The sequence below is a fragment of the Sus scrofa genome, chromosome 8, assembly GCF_000003025.6.
Source record: "Sus scrofa isolate TJ Tabasco breed Duroc chromosome 8, Sscrofa11.1, whole genome shotgun sequence".
Lineage (NCBI taxonomy): Eukaryota > Metazoa > Chordata > Mammalia > Artiodactyla > Suidae > Sus > Sus scrofa.
This window is the reverse complement of record NC_010450.4, coordinates 125,018,251-125,044,026: the sequence shown is the minus strand read 5'-3', so window position 1 is coordinate 125,044,026 and position 25,776 is coordinate 125,018,251. Positions and strand designations below refer to the sequence as shown.

At 42.8% G+C, this 25,776-nt stretch overlaps 1 protein-coding gene across 4 annotated transcripts in view; it reads left to right on the top strand.

The window, feature by feature from the left end:
- The window catches only part of BMPR1B (bone morphogenetic protein receptor type 1B), a 499,194-nt gene continuing 481,603 nt past the window's right edge, over positions 8,186-25,776 (top strand). For 3 of the 4 annotated variants that reach the window (XM_021100409.1, XM_021100418.1, XM_021100408.1), the window contains exons 1-2: positions 8,188-8,322; positions 8,449-8,556. The gene's annotated coding sequence lies outside the window, so the exon portion shown is untranslated. Of the gene's footprint in view, positions 8,323-8,448; positions 8,557-25,776 lie in introns of all 4 variants that reach the window. The other variant, XM_021100423.1, reaches the window with a different exon arrangement.

Sequence of the window (25,776 nt, the reverse complement as noted above, 5' to 3'; positions counted from 1 at the left end):
CAAGCTCTCCTGGTTTTTCTTTTTGGGTGGCATGTGGTTTCCGTTAAGTCATCACGGGAGAAAAAGTCATGTTTGCAGGATAGGCTGCGATGTCATCATGCTCAGGAGAATTCCGCCCCCCCCCTTTTTTTTTTTTTTGCTCTTTAGGCCATACCTGCTGCATATGGAGATTCCCAGGCTAGGGGTCTAATCCAAGCTACAGCTGCTGCCTACGCCACAGCCGCAGCAATGCCAGATCTGAGCCACATCTGCAACCTACACCCCAGTTTACGGCAACACTGGATCCCTAACTCGCTGAGTGAGGGAGGCCAGGGATCGAACCCGCAACCTCACGGTTCCTGGTCAGATTTGTTTCTGCTGTGCCATGAGGGGGACTCCCTCAGGAGAATTCCTCTTTTATGGTATTTGCCTATCCACATGTCTCGGGAACAAAGTATGTGAAAATACCATCACAGTTATTCTATCTTAATCCATATTTATGCTCTGCATGTAGCATGTACACAATACATGTTTGTGAATAGATAAATCAGCTCTGTTGTCTTTCTTTTAAAAACTATTCCTTGCTGAAATTATTTATTGGAATAAGCTGTCGTATCAAGCATGACATTGTGTATCAATATGGAAACCACATCAGTCCTGAGTTCCATTTTCACGTTTGTCATTGGCCAGGGTGTGCTACTTCCTTCTTCACTCATCCTGATCTCATCATTTAACTCCTGTAACTAGGTAGGCTCACCTATTCCTTGTTGATTGGTTTGAGTAAGGTTCTTTCCCCCCCGCTGTATAAAATTGAGAATGTTTCTGTCGCAGGCTGTGTATTGGAAATGAAAGACAAATTCAAGTCTGTTTGCTCACAGTATATTAAACTCCAGAAGCCAAGGGCATCAAGTCTGCATCTGACGTTTTAATAGCTGCTGTTTGGTTTCTATCAATCGCGTCATTGCACATTAAAATGCACCGACAAAATAAGAGATCTGTCATTTCTTCGTTAAGAAACAGTAATCCAGTACAAGATTTATAGGCTTAAGACTCAACAGTGTGTGTTCACATGAAATCCCCATTCAGTGCTCAAACCAGAACAAGCTTCCCTGTCGTTCCGTGTGTTCTGGTCAAAATGTCCCCAATCTCAGATTATCAAAGGTTTTCTTACAGAACGACATATAAAATCCTTTTTGCCAGCAAAAGCTTAATTTAGGTTGGCGTTTTCCCCTTGTGAGTCCTCTCAGACAAGATCTTGGTTATATCAGAAACACATAGGACCTGGCGTATTATTAGCAGGCCTGGTGTTAATTAGGGAGAATTACCAGAAATAGTTCGCTTCGTGGGAATTTATGACAGAATCCCACTTGACTGATGGCAGAATAGGAGTTGCTGAGAGAGAGCAGCTCCCACTCATAACCACTAATTAATAAGGTGCCAAAATTCCGCAGAGGAGGTTTCATCCCGAGGGTGGGAGCCTCACAGGGAAAATGGCTCCCTTGCAGTGTTTAAAATTTTAAAGAGGAAAGGGGCAAGGACCACGTGACTACCCAACAGAAATCTCAGACTGATCCGGGCTTGTGTTGTATTTATGAATGAGAGTATTTAACTCGGGAGGCACCAAGTCCCAACGTCGGTGAAAGAAGCCCTTTCCCTCCAAAAATCAGAAGGAGCCAGTATGTTTATCGCATCGAGGAGCTATGCGGGCGTATTTTTAATGTGGCAGGTGTCTGATTCACTCAACTGTTCATTGTACGAAGAAGAGAATTGAGAACCAGCTCTTCGTGGTATTGTGTTACTGATCGTTGACTCTGAAGTCCATGATTTAGAAGCTGGCTGAGCCGGTGGCAAGATTGCATCAACGATTAGTGCAAAAGGTGTGGCGTCCACACCTTGAACACAGAATTGGGGAAAAGCGAGGTGTGTTTCGTGATTGGCACTGATGGCGGCGCGCTGGGGGAGTCCTATGAATTGAAAGTTGGCCAAGAAGGAAATTTTTGTCCTGGGTCTGTAACCACATTCATCATATACAATAAAGCTTGGAGCCCGTTGCTTAGGGTAAAAGAAGAAAACATTTCCATGTGAGAAAAGCACTGCTCACTGACCTCAGGGAGAAAAATAAAACAATTTAGAATTCAGAGTATAACTTGTCAGTTTCTCTTCACTTCCCAAGGAAAATGACTTCTGTGCCAGCTCCGGGAATGGGTTGACATGGTCTCCAATATATCCATGTTTCAAAGGACAACGTTCCTATTGAATAACTGGTTCCCCAAATCATTTTTCATCTTGTTCTCAATTGTCACATTTACTCTCCAGGTTTGTTTTTATTATTTTCTTTTTCTATACGTTTTTCTTTTGCTTGCAAAGCACACAGCGCCGGTGCTATTCTAAGCACTTACTCAAAAATGGCATCGTTTGTTTATTTAAGGTGTTTTAGTAGACTGTGGTGTCTTTAGAGGTGTCTTTTGATTTTTTTTCCCTAGTGTGTCATTGAGACGCCAGATTGTCCCCTTGGTGATTAGGAAAGTAAGCTGAACTCCAGTGACTTCTACTAATATTAATTTTTGCATACATGAAAGTCTTTGCTTAGGTGACCTCATATTGATGTCATCTCACCCTGGAACCTTTCTCTGTCCTCTTTGCTTGAACATTTTGACAATCCCAAGCCTCCTCCATTAAACGAAATGAAGAGCAGGAGAATCTATGGAGCTTTGCCATGAACTTTGAAATAGAAGTTAATTCTGGCTTTATCAATTGCATTTATTCTGCTCTGTTAAATTGTGATGCTACTGCTTAATGATTTTTCTGATAATAGTATAAATGCTTCAAATAAAAATGAACTTCAAGATGAGAGGCACTGAAGTGAACCCGGTACTTATACCTGAAAAGATACGAATCAATGGTATGAATCTATTAAGAGTTTTCGGATGCCTGAATCAGGGAGTTCCTCATGATCTTTAATAATATATCCACATAATATAGGTGTTCAGAGTATAGATTACAGCTTGGGGGTGTGTGTGGTGGATCAGACTGGGTCCCATCAGGAGACAGATGTTTCACAGTAAGGTAACAAAAGTTAAATGTGAAGAATTATTAAGCTATGATAGGAAAGTACCTCTGCAAATATAAAGAGAACTCTGAAGGGTAACCAAGGGCTGAGAGAGAGGACCCAAGGAAGAAAGGGAGAACCTTAGAAGGAGGCCTCCCTAGGAGTCCTCTGGTGGCTCAGCCGGTTACGGATCCTGCGTTGTCACTGCTGTGAGGCGGGTTTGATCCTTGGCTTGGGAACCTCCACATGCCATGGGCATAAATAAATAAGTAACCTTAAATATTAAACATTTAACAAACAAAAAAAGATGATGCCCCCTTCTCACAGCTAGAGGTCAGACCTGGTTGAAGAAAGTGTGGTTATGGCCCACAGTGACAGAGAAATTCTCTGGACCTCAGTTGTCCAGACCTAGGAAACAGCCCTCGGAACAGGTGGGGTGAGTGGGTGTGCAAAAGGAGTTGGGGTACTGCTGTGGGCACAAGGTGGAATCCATAGTGTCCATGTCAAGAGGGCTGTGGCAAGGGGGTCACCCAGGCCAGCGATGCAAGGTCACTGAGGGACTGTGCACTCCGGATGCACAGCTGGGGCAGGGCTCCACCAGATGTTCCCCACACTTGCGCCGAGTGGACCATGCAGCTGGAGCAAAAATGCAGCACCTGAAACCAGGATGAGAAGCCCTTACTTCTGCATATTCCTTCAGCTCCTTGGCTGACAGCTGACCAAGCGTGACCCTGCACTCATCGCAGAGGAGAGATGCTTGAAGAGTCTGGTGCTCTATCGCAGAGCAGGCACTGAAGGGTGAATCTGGAACCAAAAATCAATGAATTGATAATGGACAGTCTGGGTCCACAATACAAACCTTATATTCTCAACTAAATCGAAACCTCCATCACCTAGAACATCAATGCATATTCTTGGTAAATCGAAAACTTGAACAAGAAATACTTCTAGGAGTTCCCGTCATGGCACAGTGGTTAACGAATCCGAGTAGGAACCATGAGGTTGCGGGTTCGGTCCCTGCCCTTGCTCAGTGGGTTAACAATCCGGCGTTGCCGTGAGCTGTGGTGTAGGTTGCAGACGCGGCTCGGATCCCGCGTTGCTGTGGCTCTGGCGTAGGCCAGTGGCTGCAGCTCTGATTGGACCCCTAGCCTGGGAACCTCCATATGCCGCGGGAGCGGCCCAAGAAATAGCAACAACAACAACAACAAAAAGACAAAAAAACAAACAAACAAACAAAAAAAGAAATTCTTCTAACTTGTAGAGTTACAATGGAACTGTAGGCAATATCTTGCAATACCCTATAGTGGAAGAGAATGTAAAAAATATATATGTGTGTGTGTGACTGAATCATTTTGCTGTATACCTGAAGCTAGCACAACACTGTAAATCAACTATATTCAAATAAAAATTTTAAAAAAGAAATTCTGACTTATTGTCAAAATCCTCTGATAATTAGTATACCTTTAATATGCAAAATTAATGTAGCACTTGTTTTTTTCCAGGTCTACCCTCTAAACACGCAGTAAAATTGAACAGTTGTGAATATTTAGGAGACTTAGTTGGATGTATCCCAAAATATAACCAAAAGTTTTTTTAATGAGTTTATTTTACTCTAATGCTGTCCGATAGTTAAAATGAGTATGACATTCTTAATTGAAAGTTTGTGTTAGGTAATTGGAATTTCAGTTAACAGAAGTTTTTCTGTAGACATCTAAATCTCTATCAAATAGAAAAAAATGGATTATTTTCATGTTAGTAATAGAAAGCAAAGAGATTAATAATTCCACCTTTGCAATAAACCATGAAGGATCACGCCCAGTAGATCTATAATAGTGATGCATTGCTGTATAGCAGAAATTGGCACAACACTGTCAACCAACTATACTTTAATAAATTCAACTAAAAAATAATAACGAGTATTTGTTGTATAGGCATCATAATTTGGCATCTTATGCCATTTTTTTACGCTAGGGTACCCTGATACACTGTAAAGTTCTAATAATTGGAGAAACTCTGAGATCAAGTATTTTTAACCCACATGTTACAGATGAGAAATGATTCTCTAACAACATGGTCATTAACTAGCAAATCTGAGACTTAGGCTGTTGAAAAGATTAGGGAGAAAATTTACTATTGAATCCACATTCCCTTAGAGTCCCTCTTAGAAAGAAGCGAGAATTCCCATATATTCAGTTGGTAAAAGAAGCTTTAGGAATCACCTAATTTTGATAGAACATGCAAAATTTGAAAGCCATATCCATCTGACTTGTACAGTTGCCTGCCACACGGATGTCAATATTTGGGAGTTTGCAACTGGACCATCTGTTCTTCAAGGGGATTTGTGATGTGGGAGCCCCCTTGGCAATACACCATTTGCTGTCTTTGTATTGCTTCGTTCCAAAGAAGCACAGGAATAATGGAGAGTAAGTTAAGTTAGTTCAAAGTGGAGATCATACTCAATGTGATACCAAACAAATGGGACGCCTGTAGAAAATTCAATTTCCATGACTCCCACACTCAGAGGTCAATAATAACCCATTTGTAACATGTTGGAAAACAGGTCTGGCTGGTTGACCCCCAGTTCATTGTTACCTCTGCGGTGGAACGAAGTGAGTTTCCAGGTTGTGAGTGAAGAGTGGAAGGTGGGAAAGGTGAGAGCTCAGTGAGAAATGGCATATACCTCCAATTACGCTGACAAGGTTGCCTAAGATTCTTTTACTCAAGTGAAATAAAATCCCTCTGCTATTTGGTAATGGCAGGCACCACTGCTAAGTCCACTGAAGCATAGCTGAAAAATCCAGCTGCCCTCACATCTGTTTTGCATGACCTTTCAATCATCAGCAAATACTTCTGCCACTAGGAATGGAAGTGTGGGTAGGATATGGCCATGTGACTCTCTAAGCTATCACTATGGAAAACATATTGAAACAAAATTCACGCATGCCATGTACTGTGCCCAGAAATTAGAGACTTGTCTGGGTGGTGTTAAGGTTTTGACCTATCAAGAGTGCTCACACCTGCTTCTTACATTCAAGTTGTTAATCCTTTGTTCACAAAATGGGACATATTAGGAAATATGCGAATGGACTTCTCTGGCTTAAGTCTTAAGTGTTTAGGCTCTTAAACTGGTTCAAACTAAAATAACGTTGATGAAATAATATCTTTTAGACTTCTAATAACTGCATTCATTAGACGGCAGAAACCTGTGTGATTTGACTTTACTCTCAGCTTATTTGAGAGCCCTGACTTGGTCACAGTGCTTGCTTGAATTCCAGGTTGTAGCAACAGATTCTGCAAGGAAAAAAGATGGGAGAAAAATCACTAAAGAATCTTGTGAAAGGATTGTAATAAAGGTCACTCTCACACTAATAAATTTCATGCTCACTCTCATCTGATGCGGAGCCAAGGGAACAGGTTCAAGAACACACTTCAGTTCATCCCAAGATCAGCTTTAGCTGTTGTCTGGGTCGAGCGGTTTTCCGGATCACAGCAGTTGGGTGTGAATATTGGAGTCAAGGGTTTAAGAGGAGGAACTTTGCTTAGGAGGAATACAGACACTGGCATTTGAGAAGCCTATCTGAGTTGAGTCTTGACTACACTCAGGTTGAACTTGTTTTAGGGTTGCCCCAGGCAAGCTAATAATATGGATCACCTCCAAAGCGATGGTGTGGCTTCTCTTGTTTTTTATTGAACATTTATGTAGAGGGAAGGCTGAGTGCTTTTTTTTGGGGGGGGGTGGAGTAGGTGGAGGACCCCTGAAAGCAGAGATCAACTCCTAAAATACCATAATCAACTAAGCTTTGCCCCATGGTTGCCCATCCCCCCAGCAAAGCCAGGGGAGAGGGAAGGGCGGGGGGAGGGGGACAGCAGATGCCGGGCCAGCAGGTGTTGCTGTAAATCTCCCTTCGGAGTCTCCCTTTCTGACTCCATACTGCTTATTAAGGTATCCTATCCAACCCTATGCCATTCTCTCCCCAAGGATCGCCCTAGTATATTTTCTCCAACTCACAATGTTTCCAGGGATGTCTCGAACTTCTCAAGTTTAGGCACCTTGTGCAACTGACTGGCAGACCAGCTTCTTTAACTGGTTTCCTCCATTAGGAACCTTCTGACCCTGGAAAAGCTACAGGATTTGGTTGGGTTGTGCTTTTTTTCACTAATGTGTCTCTTCACCACTTTGAAGGAAAATTTTCCAATGTCTTGGAGAATGGCTGAGACACCCATGAGACAGTACATGTGAACATACTTGAGCTACAAAAAAACCTTACTGTCTCCTTTTTCTAGGAGACAGTAAGGGATTTTATTCAAAAAAGCAAATTCAAATTGTTAGTCCAGAGTTCCGGTCATGGCTCAGTGGTTAATGAATCTGAATAGGAATCATGAGGTTACAGGTTCGATCCCTGGCCTTGTTCAGTGGGTTAAGAATCTGGTGTTGCGGTGAACTGTGCTGTGGCTCAGATCTGGCATTGCTGTAGGCTGGTGGCTACAGCTCCAGTTAGACCCCTAGCCTGGGAACCTCCATAATGCCAGAGGTGTGGCCCTAGAAAAGCAAAAAAAGCAAAAAAAAAAAGACAAATTGTTAGTCCTTTGTTCAGAAAAATGAGACCTATTTTGTTATATGTGAATGGACTGCTCTAACATAAATCTTGGAAAATGCCATCAACTGAGATTCACAGTGCACATTTAAACTGAGTGATCTTGCTATGAAATATAAAAGTAATTGTTTTAACTATGTACTTCTTAAACATATTTGACCATGAACTCCCTTATTTTTTAAAAATCTACATATTCTACATAACATAATTTGGGAAATACTGGATCATCTTTTTTCTCTTATTAGGGTGATGCCCTGAGTCATGTCTGTCTTCACGTTTTAAACCAACGGTTCTCAGACTTTGCTGTGTGTTAGAATCTTCTGGAGGCCTTAACTAGATTTTTGAGCCTCATCCCGAGAGTTTCTGATTTAGTAGGTCTGGATGGAGCCTGTGCAAAGCTACACCAAGGTCCCAGGTGAAGCTGATACTGCTGGTCTGAAGACCACTTTGGAGGGAGCATCTGTTCTGCATAGATCAACCTGTGCTTCTCACTTTAATATGCAAATGACCTGAGGTTCTTGCTAAAAGGCTCCCTGGGCCCACCTTCAGAGATTCTGATTCGTCAGCATGGGGGTCTACACATTTGCGTTTCGGCGCCCTCTCTGCTGCTGCTGCTGGTCTCCCAAGGCAAGAGGTTTCTCGCTTAAATGTCCTGAAAGAAGAGGATGAAAGGCCTTTGGAGACTCTAGGTAGAAATTGGTATGTTTTCTCTTTCTCTATTGTCTCAAATATGAGACTCCTGCTACAATTTCTGAAAATGAGCTACATAGGGAAATTAGTCCTTCTCTGGGAATTCTGCAAGTTCCCTTCTTTTTTTCTTTCCAGGATTTGTACAGCACTCACGGAGAACAGAGCAGTTATGACAGCTCCTGTAGAGACCCGGCTGTTGCTGAGCTGGAGCGCTGCATGCCCCACGGATGTGCAGCCTGGCAAGTAAGACAGAAGGTCAACTGACCCTTAAGTGGTAGGGCTTTGCCCCATCATTTCATATCTGGAGGGTTAATTTTCCAGACCTTGAAGATAAACTTCATGGGGAGGTTGGGGGGTTGCGATGCGGCCCTAAGTTGTAAACCAGCACTGCACGGAACCCGGAGGAAGGGATTTGGGTGTTCGGCCCAGTTGATCACTTATTGTTTCTCTGATCCTGGAAATGGCCTGGATCCAATCCTGACCAGCCCACCCTCCTCGATGACCATTAACTAGTTCAGTGGCTTCTACATTCGGATTGTTTCCGTGACTTTTTCAGAGTCTCTTCAGACACCAACACATCAAACAGGGGTGAGCATTGAGCACGTTGATTTCTTAGTTTCATCAAAAGACACTTCTAATTTGCAACACCCCCAAGAAGCTCTGGATTCCTCAGCTTCTCAGGAACACTCTTTTTTAAGTCGCTTAACCAGACGGCAGCCTGCATTTCTTCTAGTGGCCATTGAGCCACCTGTGGGGCTGGTGGATTTGTTCTGATTGGTACATATCCATTCACATGCTGTGCCATGCCTTTGACTTCTGAGAAACACATGCTTTGGTTTTGAATCACAATCCATGTCTTCAATGCTTTTCCTACCTAACTAACAAGCAGGGTGTGTTTGGGTTCCTTCCCCCCTCCCCACCGCTTCTTTTCAAAGTATTGAAAACGCCTGGTCTTGAGAGGGGGAGGGGAGAGCCAAGGTCCCCTGCAGTCGCTCAGGGAGGTCTGGGAGTTGCTCTGTTTGCTTAGCTGCGCTGTGCAAACCAACTGCAGGTTTAACACGTAGGCGCTGTTGGAAGATACGACACAACGGAGAGCTCCGAGGAGGGCACCTAGGACAGCCACCGGCAGCCCTGCCCAAGGCCCCTCGGCACAGCTGCTCAGGGAGCTGTGAAGCTGGAGTGTGTTGCCATGGCTTAGACCTAAACAAACCGCTGTCTATTCTAGTATGTAGATTATGTCTTTCGAGGACAGCCCTGCTGGCTCATTTGGCGTCCATCCGTGGGACACACGGGTTTCCGTCACTCCTCCCCCGTCTCCCATTCTCAAGCTGCAGTGCGTTACATGATATAGTGCCTTGTCACGGAGCAGCAGATGCTGCGGTGTTGGAATAGGCCTGTCCCTCCAGCTTTTCCCCTGCTATCCTGGAACCTCTGTCCTTGGGGACCTGGCTGTGGGACCACCTTGCAGGCGTTAATACTTTTTCCATTAAACTTGCTTGGACAGACGCCAAGGTGGATGCTGTTCTCAGTGGAGTAATGGAGATTCCAGGATACCTTTAGGCTCGTTTGGAGGCAGGCGCACCGTGTTTCCCCACTCTTCAACTGGGGTCATCCTTGTAATTTCCCGTTCTCTCACTCCCTCCTTCTCTGCCACCCGCCGGGAAATGACTCCTTGTGGTTTATTCCAATACAATGATATTTGGCCTGATTTTGTTAGTTCCCTCCATCTCAAAGGACTTGGAAACCACTTTAAGAACCAGAAGTTCTCCTAGGAAACAGCAAAATAACATTACTTGTAACTCCATGCAATGTGGTAGGGACTAGCAGGTACATACACATTTTCTTATCAATATAAAGTGTAACAGCTTATAAAAAACAGAGCTAACTTTCATTGGAATAGCTTCTTACTCGTGTGCGCACACACTTTCCTTGTATTAGTAACGACAGTGGGATTGCATCGTGATGTTCCTGGCAACTAAGAGAAAGGTACTGTGTGGTCTGAATAGTTAGGACATTTGTTTGCATTTTTTAAATCTAAGGAAGTCTTTCGGCCCTGGATCCTTGACAGAATTGGTGTTGATCCTTGGGCCGTTTTGTTATCTAAGGTCGCTCTTGCACGTGTTTTCAATCTTGGAAAGGGTAGGAAAAAGCATTTGTATAAAGCCGTGTTTATATCAGCTTTTTCTGAGAGCAAAATATTCACTATCCTGGAAAACACTTCTGCAAGGGAGTTGGAAGCACATGGTCCCCAGATGTGGGTGCCCCTCCTCCGCCCTTGGACACACGCGTTGCTGGAACCAACGTGTTGGAGCACCCAGTGTTTCTCAAGCGTCATCTTATTCCCTGGGGATGGAGCACAGGTGTCTGCCCTCTGCAGGCTTCCATCTCCATCACAAGAGGCACATGAACAAGGTAGCGATTGAGTGTATTGATGATTGGATGGTAAGTGAAGCCAAACAAAGAAGGGGGAGGGAAAAGCAGTGTAGGTGTGGGTGAACCAGACAGGAAGGGAGGGAGGGAGCCACGTGGGTATTTGGAAGAAGGTTGTTCCAGGCAAAGGAAACATGTTGGCATGTTCCGAGAACAGCAAAGAGCCAGTGTGGCTGGGAGTGAATGTGGGGGAGAGAGGGGATTGGGGAGGGGGAGGAGGAAAGCTCCAGAAGGGGAACTTGGGCTTGTATTTTAAGGGTAAATAGTTCACAAGTCCTAAAGGATGGCAGGAGGGCACGTTGTTCTCTCTGTCCCTCCTCCCCCTCCCTCCTCCCCCTCCCTCCTCCCCCTCCCTCCTCCCCCTCCCTCCTCCCCTCCCTCCTCCCCCTCCCTCCTCCCCCTCCCTCCTCCCCCTCCCTCCTTTTCGGAGGCAGATCCCTGGCAACCCATGGACCACATTCCAATGTCTGAATGAGTGAAGGCCTGAGTGTGTCTGTCGCGTCACTAACCACCTTTGACTTTTACTGAGATTTGCTCACAGGGCAGGGCTTCCTGAACACTCTATTTTTGGCTTGTGAGAGAAATTATGTAGTTCTCATCTTGATGACATTTCACAAGTCTGGACTCCCTCTAATTTCCGTAATACAAAATTTTAGTAGTCTCCAGTTTGCCTTTGCTTTCTGTTTCTGGGCGTGGAAGAAGGCTTGTTCTCTTAGGGCTGCCACACAATGAGGCGAGCCTTCAACCACCCCCGGTTCAAAGAGAGGCTCTAAGGTTTCGCCTAGAATGCTTCAGGCCCAGCAGGAGTGGGAAGGGGTGAGATGAGATGCTAAATGGATTGAAGGCCCAGGAAGTTAAATAGATGGACCCGCATCCACAGGTGAAGGGAAAGACCTCTCCCTTTCTCCTACAACCCGTCCAAAGAGGTGTGGGGAGCTCCCACTGAGCCACACCAGGTTAAGGACCCGATGTTGTCTTCTGAGATGGGGAGTTTGATGGCTGGTCTGACTCTGTGTTAAGGATCTGGTGTTGCCCCAAGCCACAACATAGTTAGCAGATGTGGCTTGGAGCTGGTGTTGCTGTGGCTGGGGTGTAGGTCGGCAGCTGCAGCTCCGATTCAACCCTTAGCCTGGGAACTTTGATATGCTGCAGGTGTGGTCGTAAGAGGAGACGAAGAAACGCGTATGGAACTTCAGTTAAAAATTAAAAGTAGAAGACTCATTTTTTCATTGATGACTTCTCTGTTTCTAACCACTGTTCGAGAGACCTACAAAGCTTTGGGGACATTGCGTTGTGATCTCGACTCCAAACATTTTTGTCCAGGAAAAGTAACTATTAGGTTTAAAAGTTAAAAAAAAAAAAGAGTCCCCCAAACAAATCACGCACGTCTGCTTGTTAAGAGGAAGATTGGGACTGAAAGCCTTTGTCTTGGTGTGGGACTTGGGGGTGGTGGTGGAGGCTATGAGTGGGCGAAGTGTCCTCGTTGGCGGCCCTCCACCTTGTTCTCTGCTCATCTTGAGTTCCTGTCCAGGTGGACAACACACACCTTGTTCTTCAAACTGCTTTCGGGCCACACAACCAAGTTTGCAAATCTTTACAGATGGTTCCCTCGAAACACACAAGGTTTACTCAACAATGCTCATAACAGCATTTGTTCCTTGTGGAATCTGGGTACGCTGTGTGCTTTTGCCAATTTGATGGCTCGTTGTATGAGCTTCAGAAGGTGATGGGCCACTGACAATTGATGTGGTTACTTATCCTTTCACCAATGGAGAAACGGCCATTGGTGTGTGTTTTTTTTTTGTTTGTTTGTTTTTTTCACCATTACCACCCTCCTTGGCCAATCAGTCATCAGGATGATTCCTGCAAACAGTCTCTCTAATTCAGTTTCCAGATCACCACCTCTAAGTGACATCATGGGAACTTAGTGCAAATAAATCTCCGGAGAAACCTGTGCTGGACAGATATTGAAATGGATTGCCGCAGGAGAGCACTACTTATCTCCTTAAAGAGCAGGGTTGATCACTAAAGCAAGGCTTTGACAAAAAACACTCCTGGGGCTTCCACGTACCTCGGTGTAGCCCAAGCATTTCACCATCAAGTCTGGACATAGCCCAGAGGAAAATTAGAGCAGAATCTTATTAGCAGCTCAGAACTAGGAGTGCAGGAGGAAGCAGCTATGACAATTTATTCTCGTTATTATTGATTCTATTGTTATTTAACCAGCAAGATAGAAGAGGTTCCTAATTATGGCTATTGAAATTGGTCCCAGTTGGTATTGAAAAAGCAACTATTAAAAAGCTGATCTCTCTTCCAAATCTCTGAATTATCCTTAGTGGAAGTTTTGTATCACTGCAGGGGGAGTGTGTGGTTTTTGTTTTTGATTTCGTTTTAATGGGCTGTTGCTTAGGACTAATGAAAAACTTGAAACCTACACAACATCTGGGCATGTTTTCAAATCATTTCAGTCCTAGGTTGTGAGTTGAAAACTAGGGAGTGGATTATTGGCAACATACCCTTTTAAATCCAGAATGAGACACATCATCAACACATAATTTTTTTTTTTTTTTTTTTTGATGGCCAAAACAAGCATGCAAGGAGAATAAGGCAGATACGTCAATTCAGACCTAGCTGGTCTGAAAGGGCTGCGTAAAGGAGTGAAATACACGTCACGCCTTAACATTTCTAGGGAACTAGAAGGGCAGGTGGAGAATAGTCTCAGGCCATCAAGATGGGTCCAAAGATGCTTCCCACCTGCAAAGAACAGGGAAAAGGTGTGTGGGAAGGGGACGATTTAACCCAGAAGATAAGACTTACTGACTTTGATTGTAATGGGGAAACTGAGATTCAGAAGAGTTTAAGTATTTTGCACGAGGTAGCAAATGACAGAATCAAAACTTATATTGTGGCCTTTCTTCAAAGTCCGTGCTCTGTGCGCTCATTTATAAGGCATAAGGGTAGGACTTACTTGCTGATTGCAAGGGAGTAAGAGAGAATGTTTGGGACCCCAAAGAAATCAGGGCTACCTGATAGAGTCTTAATGATCAGAATTTTACTCTTTATGTAAGAAATTGTAAGTAAGCAGCCTACTTGCCAGTTACAATCTTTATGTGGCTATCAGGCGTTTTTGTTTTTTTTTTTTTTTTTTTTTTAATTTGACATACTTGCCAACTGTTAAAATTCTAAAGATTAGGAGTTCCCATTGTGGTTCAGCAGGTTGAGAACCAACTTAGTGTCCGTGAGGATGTAAATTTGATCCCTGGCCTCGCTCAGTGGGTGAAGGATCCTGTGTAGATGTGGTTCAGATCCAATGTTGCTATGGCTGAGATGGAGCTTGGCAGCTGCAGCTCTGGCTCAACCCCTACCCTGGGACCTTTCATATGCTGCAGGTGTGGCCATAAAAAGGAGGGGGAAAAAAAAATCCTAATGATTATACCCTCAAGTCTGAATTCTGTTTTGACTATGAGGATGTGAGGCTTTTTGCCCTTCCTGGAAAGTGCTGGAACCAAGTGGCTGCCTTTGCTTCTTTCTCAGTTTTTTCCTGTGGTCCTGCAGTCTCTTTGCTCATCTTCCTCCTCTGCCTGGTCCAGCAAACACTTGCGTGCCAGCCCCTGATTTAATATCAAAGAGCTAGGAGGGTTCTCAGCAAGGGAGTAACATGCTTAAAGGAGAGTTTTGAAAATGAAAGAAAAGGACAAAGTGATATGTGAAAATAGATCTTTAAATTTGGTGCATATAACCCTTTAGGCAACTGCTAGCAATCCTTAATATGCACCAACCTCCATTCAAATCTCCCCACTCAGGAAGCTATTCTGGGGAGCAGAGGATTGTTTGTAAGCGGAAGGAGCCAATAAATGTGTAATGTTGGTGTTGGGAGGGACATTAGCTACTGAGTCCAACCCTGGTTTTACAGTTGAGGACAGAAAGACCTATCTAGGAAGAGCAATGTTCCCCAAAGTTGTGTGGCGTGAAAGCTGTTCGCTCTGAATATGTGTGAGAAAGTCCATATATTCAGAACAATAGGATATTTTTCCAAATAAAGTATCAATATACTTGGTAGTTCGCCTTGAGTAAAGGTCCAGTTGGAACTATACGTGGGATAAGGAAACTGATTTTTTTTCTTGATCTTTTATGTTTTTTAATAACCCTTCTAAGGAATATCTCATGGATTTCAGGGTGGGCTCGGGTGTTCCCTGCAAACTTGTTTGCCCTGAGATTGCGTCTGAAAATGTGCAGGTCTTCGCACCCCTCCCTCACCTGCCCCCACTCCCATCCTTTGACAGAAGCTACGTCAGCCTGGTGTATGTGAGAGCAAACCAGTGGCCTGGAAAATAGAAAAGAGTCAAGTTTTGGGTCTGACGTCATTGGATTTTATGTCGCATGAACATTCCCAAAAAACCAAAATTCACAGGCTGCCAGTTGTGAAACTTGTCACATATTGACAACTCCCGTTTGCTATGGAAATCATGATATGAAAAATATCTTAACATCAAAGAAGCTGAAAGAACATGATCTCAGTGTAACCGACAACCTTTCCTGAGTAGAGATGGTGGGCAATCTAGTCCTGATGTCTATGTACAAACAAATGCGTGCATGCAAGTGTCACGTGTGTAAATTTTATCTGATCTTGCTCCGAATGAGTGAACCTTCTAACATAGTCCGGTTTCTGGGAACCCTTTTTTCTCAACGGCACCCAACTACAGACGAAATATTTTTATTGCCACTGTGACTGAATTTTGATTATGGCTTTATTTTCATGTCAAACCATCTGCCAAAAGTGTTTTTCTTAATCTGAAAGAGCCATGAAAACAGTTCTCGTGGAATAATTCTCTGCTTGTAGAAGCTGACATATATATTTATAGTCTGAGCCCTGTGCCACTTTGGCGTATACTCTGAAAACCTTACAGAAAAAGAGCTGTCCGCCTTGAGTTCTTGAATTCACAGTTCTGTCTGGTTGGAGTTTGATTCCTTTTAACATAAGCCGTGCTGTTGAGGTGAATTTTGCTTGCTGGTGGTCATGGGTAAGGCAATTACGAAGGCTGACATTATTCTTGGAATGATTTTAAGCAAAATATCATAGTTCATCAAAACCTGTCTGCAAAACGCCAACAAGTTAATAGTCATTTATGTACACAAGGAAAAAATTATGGCTGCCAGACCACCTTCATGTGGGAGATTTGGCCATAAATTTTAAATATCCATTGTGAGAATTATATTATGTGTAAGGAAATCAGCATCCTGCAGTTTTACAAGTAGGCCCAGAAGGGCATAATGCACAAAGAAAGATTTAACAAGAAATGTAAGCAGAGCAGGCAAAGAAGAAGGCATCTCTTGAAACTTCGGGCGCCGCCTCCAAGGCTTTTGTTTAAACCCCAAATGGTGGCATGCGGACCTGACCATTGTCAACACTTTGAATTGCTGCCAGTTTTGCACCCTTGTGACATGCTCAGTATCTCATGTGGGTCATCTGACACAAGCCTCAGAAGAGCTCCATGAGCTGTAGACACTGACAAAGCTGGAGTTGACTGAGATTAGCAACTGGGACAAGTTCTTAGCCTGGAGGCTAGCCTGTATTTGCTCATTGCATCAAATCAAAAAGGCACTAGCCAAGGTAGATGGATTATAAAAAGGCGACACTGAAAAATGGAGTTAAAAAAAAAAAAAAAAAAAAGGTTCCTGTCCTTCTGTGTCCATATAGCCCCCTAGTGGGGACTCAGCAAAGACATCTTAAGGTGGGAGTATCAACTTTGTACCGAGGGAGATACTGTTTCCTCAAAGCCGATACAGCCCTACACCAGGGCATACGGCTTAGGGAGCAGTGGGCTGAATTTTATCTCTAGGTCTGGCCTAACAGCTCCCTCTGCAGCTTTGCTGCCTTATGTCGACCATCCTTGGTGGATCATGTGGCAAATAGAGGCCCTGGGAGTTGAACCCAGGCAGCCTGACTCTGGAGGTCCATGCTTAGATAGGACTCTCCCTTTCTCATCTTTAATACTCAGTCGAGCCCCATGGACAGCTACCTTTACGTCCATGCAGAGGCCCTCAGGCTTGTTCGTCCTTTCTTCACCCATCACCCTTCTGTTACCTAGACCACGTGTGCACAGCCATCCTCAGGGAATGAGACGCCAACACTGCCCTCAGAATTTGTATGACATAAGCTGTGGATGCACCTGCTGGTAGGTGAAGGTAGAGGGAACACAAGGAGCTGTAAGCACACAGGGCAGGGCCTGTGACCGACTCAGTGTCAGAGAAACCTTCTGGGGGCATGTGGGTGAGGCTGTTAACTTGGGGAGGGAGACAGTCAACCAAGGGAAGGGTACACGCAGTGGCATGTGATAGAGGCACATGAGGTGGGTTATGGGAGGAAGCAGGGCACAGAGCTGCGTGTGCCTCGTGGGCCATGTCCAGGAGTTTGCACTTCATCCTAGGGCTAAGGGAAACCACTGAAGGCTTTTAAGCCGAAATAGGTTTTCTGATATAATAATCCCGTATGTTTATGTAGTCATGTTTTCACAGGACTTTACAACTTTGCCTTGACATGTGGGTGTGTTAAATGAGATCTCATGTGATCTTTAATAAATGGCCAACCATTTTCAAAATGACTTGGTAATTTTCCGCCAAAGATGAAGTGACCTGCTCTGCTTCTCTAGACTGGGCCCATCCCTGCTGTTCTCCATCGCAGCATTTAGCACGATTCCATTGACAAACTTATTTCTGCAGTGCTTATTTCTGCTGCCTCCTCTGTCTGAATGTAAGCTCTGTGTGGACAGAGACCTGGTCTATTTTGTTCACTCACATAATATATGTTCAACAAATACTGAAGTGGGAGTTCCCATTGTGGCTTAGTGGTTAACGAATCCCACTAGGAACCAGGAGGTTGCGGGTTCGATTCCTGGCCTCACTCAGTGGGCTAAGGATCTGGGTGTTGCCATGAGCTCTGTTGTAGGTAGCAGGGGCAGCTCAGATCCCACATTGCTGTGGCCCTGGTGTAGGCCGGCGGCTACAGCTCCAGTTCGACCCATAGCCTGGGAGCCTCCATATGCCATGGCTGCGGCCCTAGAAAAGACAAAAAGACAAAAGAAAAAAAAAATACTCAAGTGAATACTCATGACGAGGAACCATGCAACTTCCTGGCATCTGCGGACTCTCAGCATCTTCAGTTCTTGGGAGCTGGTGCCCAAGACATGGATGGTGAACTTCCTGTCAGAGTTTAGAACAGGTTCCCAGGCTGTGTCTAGTTAAAGTTGTGGAATGCAGCCTTCTCTGAGATTGACATTATGTTGCCACTGTAGTTCCTTTTAGAAAGTCTATGCCTATTCATGGCCTCATTAATAATAAAGTAGAAATTGCAGGAGATACTCACCAGCTACTGAACACCCGCGCTTTGGCTGCTTTGGCAGAAGGATGCTCAAAATCCTCCTAAATTTGGGAGGATTATGTAACTGAGGTCTTCACAACTCATCATATCTCAATGGTTCTTCACATACCGTGTTTTTGGGCTTCAAACCACTTAACACATTGAATGCTCAATTCGACACATGCTCATTAAGTGTATTTCTAGACATTGAATCAAGTTCTGATTTAACCAGCACCAGATAGTCATTCTTTTTGACTAATGTATTTCCTTTTTCTGCTACTGTCACAAATGTAGTGGTTTAAAACAGTATACTTTTATTATGTTTCTGGAGGTAAGGTGTTCTATTTTGAGTTAGAATAAATAATGTATTTTGTTCCCACTCCTGGCACAGCATCCTAAAACCCTTGGAATTTTCAGAGTGAGGAGAGCAGTAAAGATGTCCCTTGTTATGTTAATGAGGTGACTTTGGGAAAGCACTTCAGGATGGAGGTGCTTGTTGCCAGGGGAACCAACCAGGTGATTGGAGGTTTGAAACTTTAGTCCCTCCCCTTTCTACCCCAGCCTATGATGAGGGGAGAAGAGCTGGAGATTGAGTTCAATCATTAGTAGCCAAAGAGGTAATATCATGCCTATGTCATGGAGTCTTCACGAAACCTCAAAATAATGGGGTTCTGAGAGCTTCTGGGTTAGTGAACATGTAGAGAATTTAGGAGAGTTATGTGCCCAGAGGAGGTATGGAAGCTCCCTGCCCTTCCTCCCCTATTTTGACCTATGCACCTCTTCCACCTGGGTGTTCCTGAGTATCCTTTCATAATAAACCTGTAATCTACTAAGGAAATGGTTTCTCTGAGTTCTGTGAGCCCCTCTAGCAAGTTAATTGAACCCAAGGAGGGGATTATTGGAACCCTGATTTGTCGCTAGTAAGTCAGAAGCATGGGTGACAACCTGGCCTTGAATTGGGCCTGTTAAGTGGGGGCAGAGGCGTAATCCTGTAGGACTGAGCCTTGGACTTCTGGAATCTGATGCTGTTTGCGGGTAGGTAGAGTTGGGTTGAATTGCAGGATACCCAGCTGTTGTAGAATTGCTTGGTGGTGTAATGAGGAAAAAAACGCATGCATCAGAATTGAAATTGGTATGACAATTGAATCCCAAATGGATCTCCTAGGGCTAAAAACAAGGGTTTGGCAGGGCTATGTCATGCTTCTGGAGGCTCTAGGGAAGAATCGATTTCTTGCCTATCCCAGTTTCTGGAGGCTGCCTGTATTTCTTGGTTGGCACTCAGCCCCTTCCAACAATCACATCATTGCGGCTCATCTTCCAGGACAGAACTTTGACTGCCTCTTCTGCCTTCTTCTTTTATGCATAAGGACCCTTCATAATCCAGGCCAGTCTCTCGATTTCAAGATCCTTAGTTATCACATTTCAAAGTCCCTTTTGCCATGTAATACCACGTTCTTAGGTTCTGAGGATTAGGCTGTGGAATCTTTGGAAGGTGATTCTATGCCTACCTCAGCTACCATATGTTGCATCCACCCAACTGGGAGAGAAAAAATGGTGTGGGCCCCCTTAGATCCAACTTGCATTTGACAAACACAGAAACTGAGGCTCAGACAAATTAACTTTCCTAAGACTATAGTCCTAGTAAGTGATTGAAGTGAACTGGAATTATCTTAGCTCATAGAGTCATGAACACAGCAGTACATGTCACCGTACCTAGTAAACACTTGAAAATGTGAATTATTATCATCGTTAGCTTGTTTCCCTCGAGCAGGCATCCTTAGTAGCACAGGAGTCTGTTTGACTTGGGGAGATTTTCAGACGTTTACATCATATGCCACTATTTGCTTAAAGGTTTGCGTTAACTTGGAATGTTAACGGTTATCATAAAAACTAGGTATACAATACTCAATAGTAAGTTCAGAAATAGTCACTGTGAATAAAACAAATTTGAAAAAGAGCTTTCAATTCCAACATTCTGGGTATGCTCTAAAAATATTTTAGAAGTACATCACTCCAATTTCGGTGGGTTCAAGGGTCCCGTCAGCCTTGGGTGCTTGTGGTCTTTATCAGAATCTGCTTTCCTCTCTCTCTCTCCAACAGAAATTGCTTCTGGACTCTTACTAGAAATCATCATGACACATTTAGGGCCAGCACTGTAAATTAAGCTATGCACACCTTACCTGCCTCTAAAGTTAAATTCCCATAGAATAAGACTAATTTCCGGCTGCTTCTTTCCCAACTGACTTTTGGATAATCAATTTACTATAAAATCAAAACGAGATGCCAGTTTGCCATAAAAGTTTTAAAAAGATCCTCAGCAGCTGCTTAAACTTGCCTGAGGCAAGGTTCTATTACATTTTTTCATTTCCTTTCTCCTCCTCATTGAAGAGCAGGTCCTCCTGCTGCAATGAGAGCTCCCTTCTCTGCTAAGTGGCCCTGAGTGTCTCAACACAGAAACTGAGGTCTATGTGCATATTTTGAAAAACTCGAATAGGAAAATAATTGGAGAATGATAAATGCAACCTTCTCCAGCACACACATGTTCAGCCATGCACACGCGCACACCCAGGAATGTATGAAGAAGAATCCCTTGAAGCCCATTGCGGAAGTGAATTGCCAGAACAAAACAAGTAACATCTTTGTTGAGGTCATGCCTAGGAGCGCTGAGCTTTGGACAAGGACAATTCTGGGCTCTCACACCTTTGCCTTAGAGTTAGAAATCGAAAGTATAACGATGGAATAATGAAGTTGTTTCTAACAAACATGCCAGAAATTCCACCTCCAAAGACGGTAAGTCATCCATCCCTTCATTGCCCTTACAGGTATTGAGATCAATAGATACTGTTAAAGGACCCGTTTTCACCCATGAGAACTAAATGTTAAGCCCAATGATCACACAGTGAATGTAGCTTATTGTTTTTAGAGAAGAAATGGTTCCTGAAATACGATGTGAGTTCGATTTTTTGCAGTTAAGTTTTTATTAATGCCCTAAAGGATTTTAATCATTTTAAGCCTCCTCGCAGTACATCTTTTTGTCTAACCAATGTTTTAAAATAGTAATTGGAGTATATTGACACAAGGGTCGACAGATCAGTAGAGGCAAACAGAAGGTCCAGATTCAAATCATGAACACATGAAAACTGGATCCAATCAGAGGTGGTTTTGCACATCAGCCGGAGAAAATCATCTTTTCTATAAATAATGCTGCTATTATTGGCCATATGCAGGGAAAATGGGATTGATACTTTATATGCAAATTTTTATTTCAAGTGTATGAAGATAGAAATACGAAAAGTCAGAGTTGCTGTTGGGGTGCAGCAAAATGAATCAGACAAGTAGCTGAGAGGATAGGGGTTCGACCCCTGGCCTCGCTCAGTGGGTCAGGGATCTGGTGTTACCATGAGTTATGGTGTTGGTCGCAGACCTGGCTTGGATCCTGCGTTGCTGTGGCTGTGGTGTAGGATGGCAGCTGTAGCTCCAATTAGACTGGCCCCTAGCCTGGAAACATCCATATGCCGCAGGTGTGACCCTAAAAAGCAAAAATACAAAAAAATGAAAAGTGAAACTTCACAAATGCTAGAAAAAAATATAGACAAAGAAACTTTTATTATTTGGAGGTAGCATGACTTTTAAAATATCACACATAGGGAGTTCCCATCGTGGTGCAGTGGTTAGCAAATCCAACTAGGAACCATAAGGTCGCAGGTTCGATCCCTGGCCTTGCTCAGTGGGTTAAGGATCCGGCACTGCCGTGAGCTGTGGTGTAGGTTGCAGACACGGCTCGGATCCCGAATTGCTGTGGTGTAGGCCAGTGGCCACAGCTCTGATTAGACCCCTAGCCTGGGAACCTCCATATGCTGTGGGAGGCGGCCCTAAAAAAGGCAAAAAGACAAATAAATAAAAAATACTACACATATATGCCCACAAAGAAAAATGTTGATAAATTCTTTAGAATATAAAACCCAAGTTCATTGAAGACCATTTTTAAAAAGTGAGAAGATAAGCCAGTCTTGGACAAGATATTTGCAAATCATAAATCAATAAGTTGGGGAAAAAAATTGTGTTTTATATATAGTAGGTATGTAATAGAAAAGAAACGTGCATATAATCCTATAAAATATAAATTTAGGGCCCAAATAGTTTAAAAGAGGTTATAAATGTTCTTTATAAATTGATTTATGATATAGGAACTAAGTGAAAATTAAATTCTGTTGATGTGTTCCATTGCACATGAAACATTTTCTGAATCATGGTTATGAGAAGCACTTCATAATATTGAGATTTAATTCAAATTTACTGCATAGAAAAATCGCAAATTACCTTTAGTAGTTTCTACAACCTCCTACTCATTTAATCCGTATAAGATCAAATTATTTCTATTGACGCAGGGCTTCCTCATCCTTCCCTTGGGTTTCTAAATACAATATTGAACAAAACTGATTGAAGATGCGCAAAACCAGTTTTATCATTAATAATTATAATGACTTTTAAATTTATTGGAATATAGGTAACTCAAAGCTGTTAATCTCAGGGGTACAGTAAAGTAAATCAGTTATACGTATATTTATATACATTCCTCTTCAGAATCTTTTCCCAAACAAGCTACAACACAGTACCAAATAAATTTCCCTGTGCTCTAGGGTAGGTTCACATTACCCATCTAGTCCATATATAATAATGAGTAAATATCAATCAAGTAATTTATCCCTCTTGCACCCCTGACATTTCCCCTTTAGTAAACACAGGTTTGGTTTTGAAATTTGAGTCTGTTGTTTTGTAAGTTCTAGTGTATCATTTCTATTAGATTCCACATATTAGTGACCTCAGACACTTGTCTTTGTCAGACTTACTTCATTTAGTATTATAATTTCTAGATCCATGTTGCTATAAATAGTATTAGTCATGCTTTTTTATGGCTGAGTAATATTCCACTGTAAATATGTACTACATCTTTATCCAATCCTGTGGATGGACATCTTGGTTGCTTCCATGTCTTGGCTATTGTAAATAGTGGTGCAATGAAAAATGGGGTGCATGTATCTTTTTGAACTATGGTTTTCTCCAGATATATCCAATATATCAGATGGTGTCCATGAGTTGTTAAATATGTTGGTTAGCACCTCTGTCCTTCTCATTCTTGATCTTGAATTCCCTATATTTGTCACTTGTTCAAAGGAGCAAACCACATGTTTTAATTAGGAATTAATGACTCTCGGAATAAGCAAGATGTACACAGCTCTCTTATGCTGGTGCCACAAAGCCACCAAGATCCTGTTTCCCACTGGTCCACTTCCATTCCCTAAAGTAGTTCAGAAATGGGGGTCTCTTCATTGCCCTATTCCTTCCTATGACCCGTTCCAAAGCAGGATCTTTATTTTTACTAGCTCAATGGATTTATTTTACACAGAAAGACCCAATTTGCTGATGTATACCAAGTTACATCTGTGTGCTATACCAAGACCCAGGCGGTACATCTGTCACTACTCCTTGAAAGTGGATATGATCATAGACCATGTTCTTTGGGAAATTCCTCATCTCTCATGGTGTAATTATTTTCTTCAGTGAGGCATCTCTACGATAAAACAGATGAGTCAGCTCTAACAGAAGATGGAAGAGTATCCTAGGATGATAGGAGCCATCTGTTGTAGGTGAAACTACTTATCGAAGGTCCCATTGTCCTCTAATCCCATTTCACAAGTAAACAGTGCTCACTTACTGGGATTCTTAATTTTATATGTCCTTTTGGCTAGGATAACATGCCCTCTTGTTGGGATAAGTAACAGTCTAGATGTTGATGTGCAGGTATTTTTTAGATGTGATTAATGCTTAAATTAGTAGATTCTGAGTAAACCACCTTCATAATGTGGACAGACTTGAATCAGTTGAAGGCCTTAAAGGCGGAGGTCTCCCTCCAGAAGAATTATGTCTTTAGCCTGCTTTCTGGCTCATAACTGCAGTATCAACTCCTGCTGGAATTTTCAGCCTACTGGCTAGCCCTATAGGTTGGGGACCTGGTAGCCCCACAGTTGTGTGAGCCGATTCCTTAAAATGTCATTCTCTCTTCAATATGTCCTATCACTTCTATTTCTCTGGAGAACCCTGACTAACAATATTTAACAGAGAAATGATTTATTACAAAAAGGAGGTTACTTTAAAAATATATCAATTCTTTTCTTTTTCTTTTTTTTTTGTCTTTTTGCCATTTCTTGGGCCACTCCTGCGGCATATGGAGGTTCCCAGGCTAGGGGTCCAGTCGGAGCTATGGCCACCGGCCTATGCCAGAGCCACAGCAACGTGGGATCCGAGCCGCATCTGCGACCTACACCACAGTGTACGGCAACGCCGGATCCTTAACCCACTGAGCAAGGCCAGGGATCGAACCTGCAACCTCATGGTTCCTAGTCAGATTCGTTAACCACTGAGCCACGATGGGAACTCCAAAAATATGTCAATTTTTGGAATAAGTATGAAGAGCATACTTTTGAGAATACCAGTAAGTAGATTTTAGTTACTTATAATGTAAGGTGACTTTTTCCTGTTACAAGGGGCCAGTGCTAAACCTATTTAGCAGCACAAAAAAAGCATAATATTTGGAGACAGCCTCCCGTCACTGGACTCTAAGAATTGGCAATCAGCAAGAAAACTTGCCATATATGTTACTGGTAGCCACTGTCTGGACCCATACTTCTCTTCTGCACTGGCTCCTAGATAGAAATCACACAAGGATAAGGGAAACTCTCCAGACTCCCAGTTTTGAGTCCCCAAAAGAGTCATAGGGCACTGGTAAGGCATTTTCCAAGGATTAAACTTCACTCTTGTTGGGTCTAGGATTGGTATATGGGGGCCAACCCCACACTGCAGTATATTTCTCATTACTTACTTTCTCATGCTATGTAACTGTGTTCGGTCAATACAACCTAGTCTATGAACATAGTATAGCCCTCTGTTCAGGAATCTTTAAAAGTCTTTCTGTAAAATTTCACAGATTTCTACATAAAGTCTCTGTATAGCTTGTATTAAATGTATATCTAAGACCTAATAATTATTACTTTTATATGATGTCTTTAAAATTACGTTTTCTTGGTGTTTTGTTGCTAATGAAAGATGATTACTTGGAATGTTTCTTTTGTTGTTCCTGGAATGGTTTGTGTAAGATAGGATGATTTCTTTATTAAAATGTTTGGTAGATGTTTCTGGTGAAGCCATCTGGGTCTAGGTGTTTTTTCTTTTTTTTTGTGACAGATTTTGATTTCTTAAGATTATAGAATGTTCCAGGTAATTTGTTTCTTCTTGACTAGATTATCCCTTAAATGCATTCATTTCATCTACGTTTTTAGATTATTGGCAAAATGCTTTCAATGCCCTTTGATTTCTTTGTTTACAGCATATCCATTTTCATTTCTCATAGTCTATAAGTTGTGTTGACCAAAATCTCACCAGAGGTCTATCACTGTTTAAAGAACATGCTTGTTTGTGTTTATTGAATCTGTTAGCTACTTACTGCTATTTGATTTCTGCTTTTTATTTTCTATCTATGGGTTTTAAAAGAAATAGCCCTTTTTTCTAACCTCTTGAGATGCATATCTACCTCATTAATTTTTGCCTCATGTAATTTGTAATGTATTTGAAGGCCTATATTTCTTTTGTATCTGTCTATCAAAAAACTTGAAAGTTAG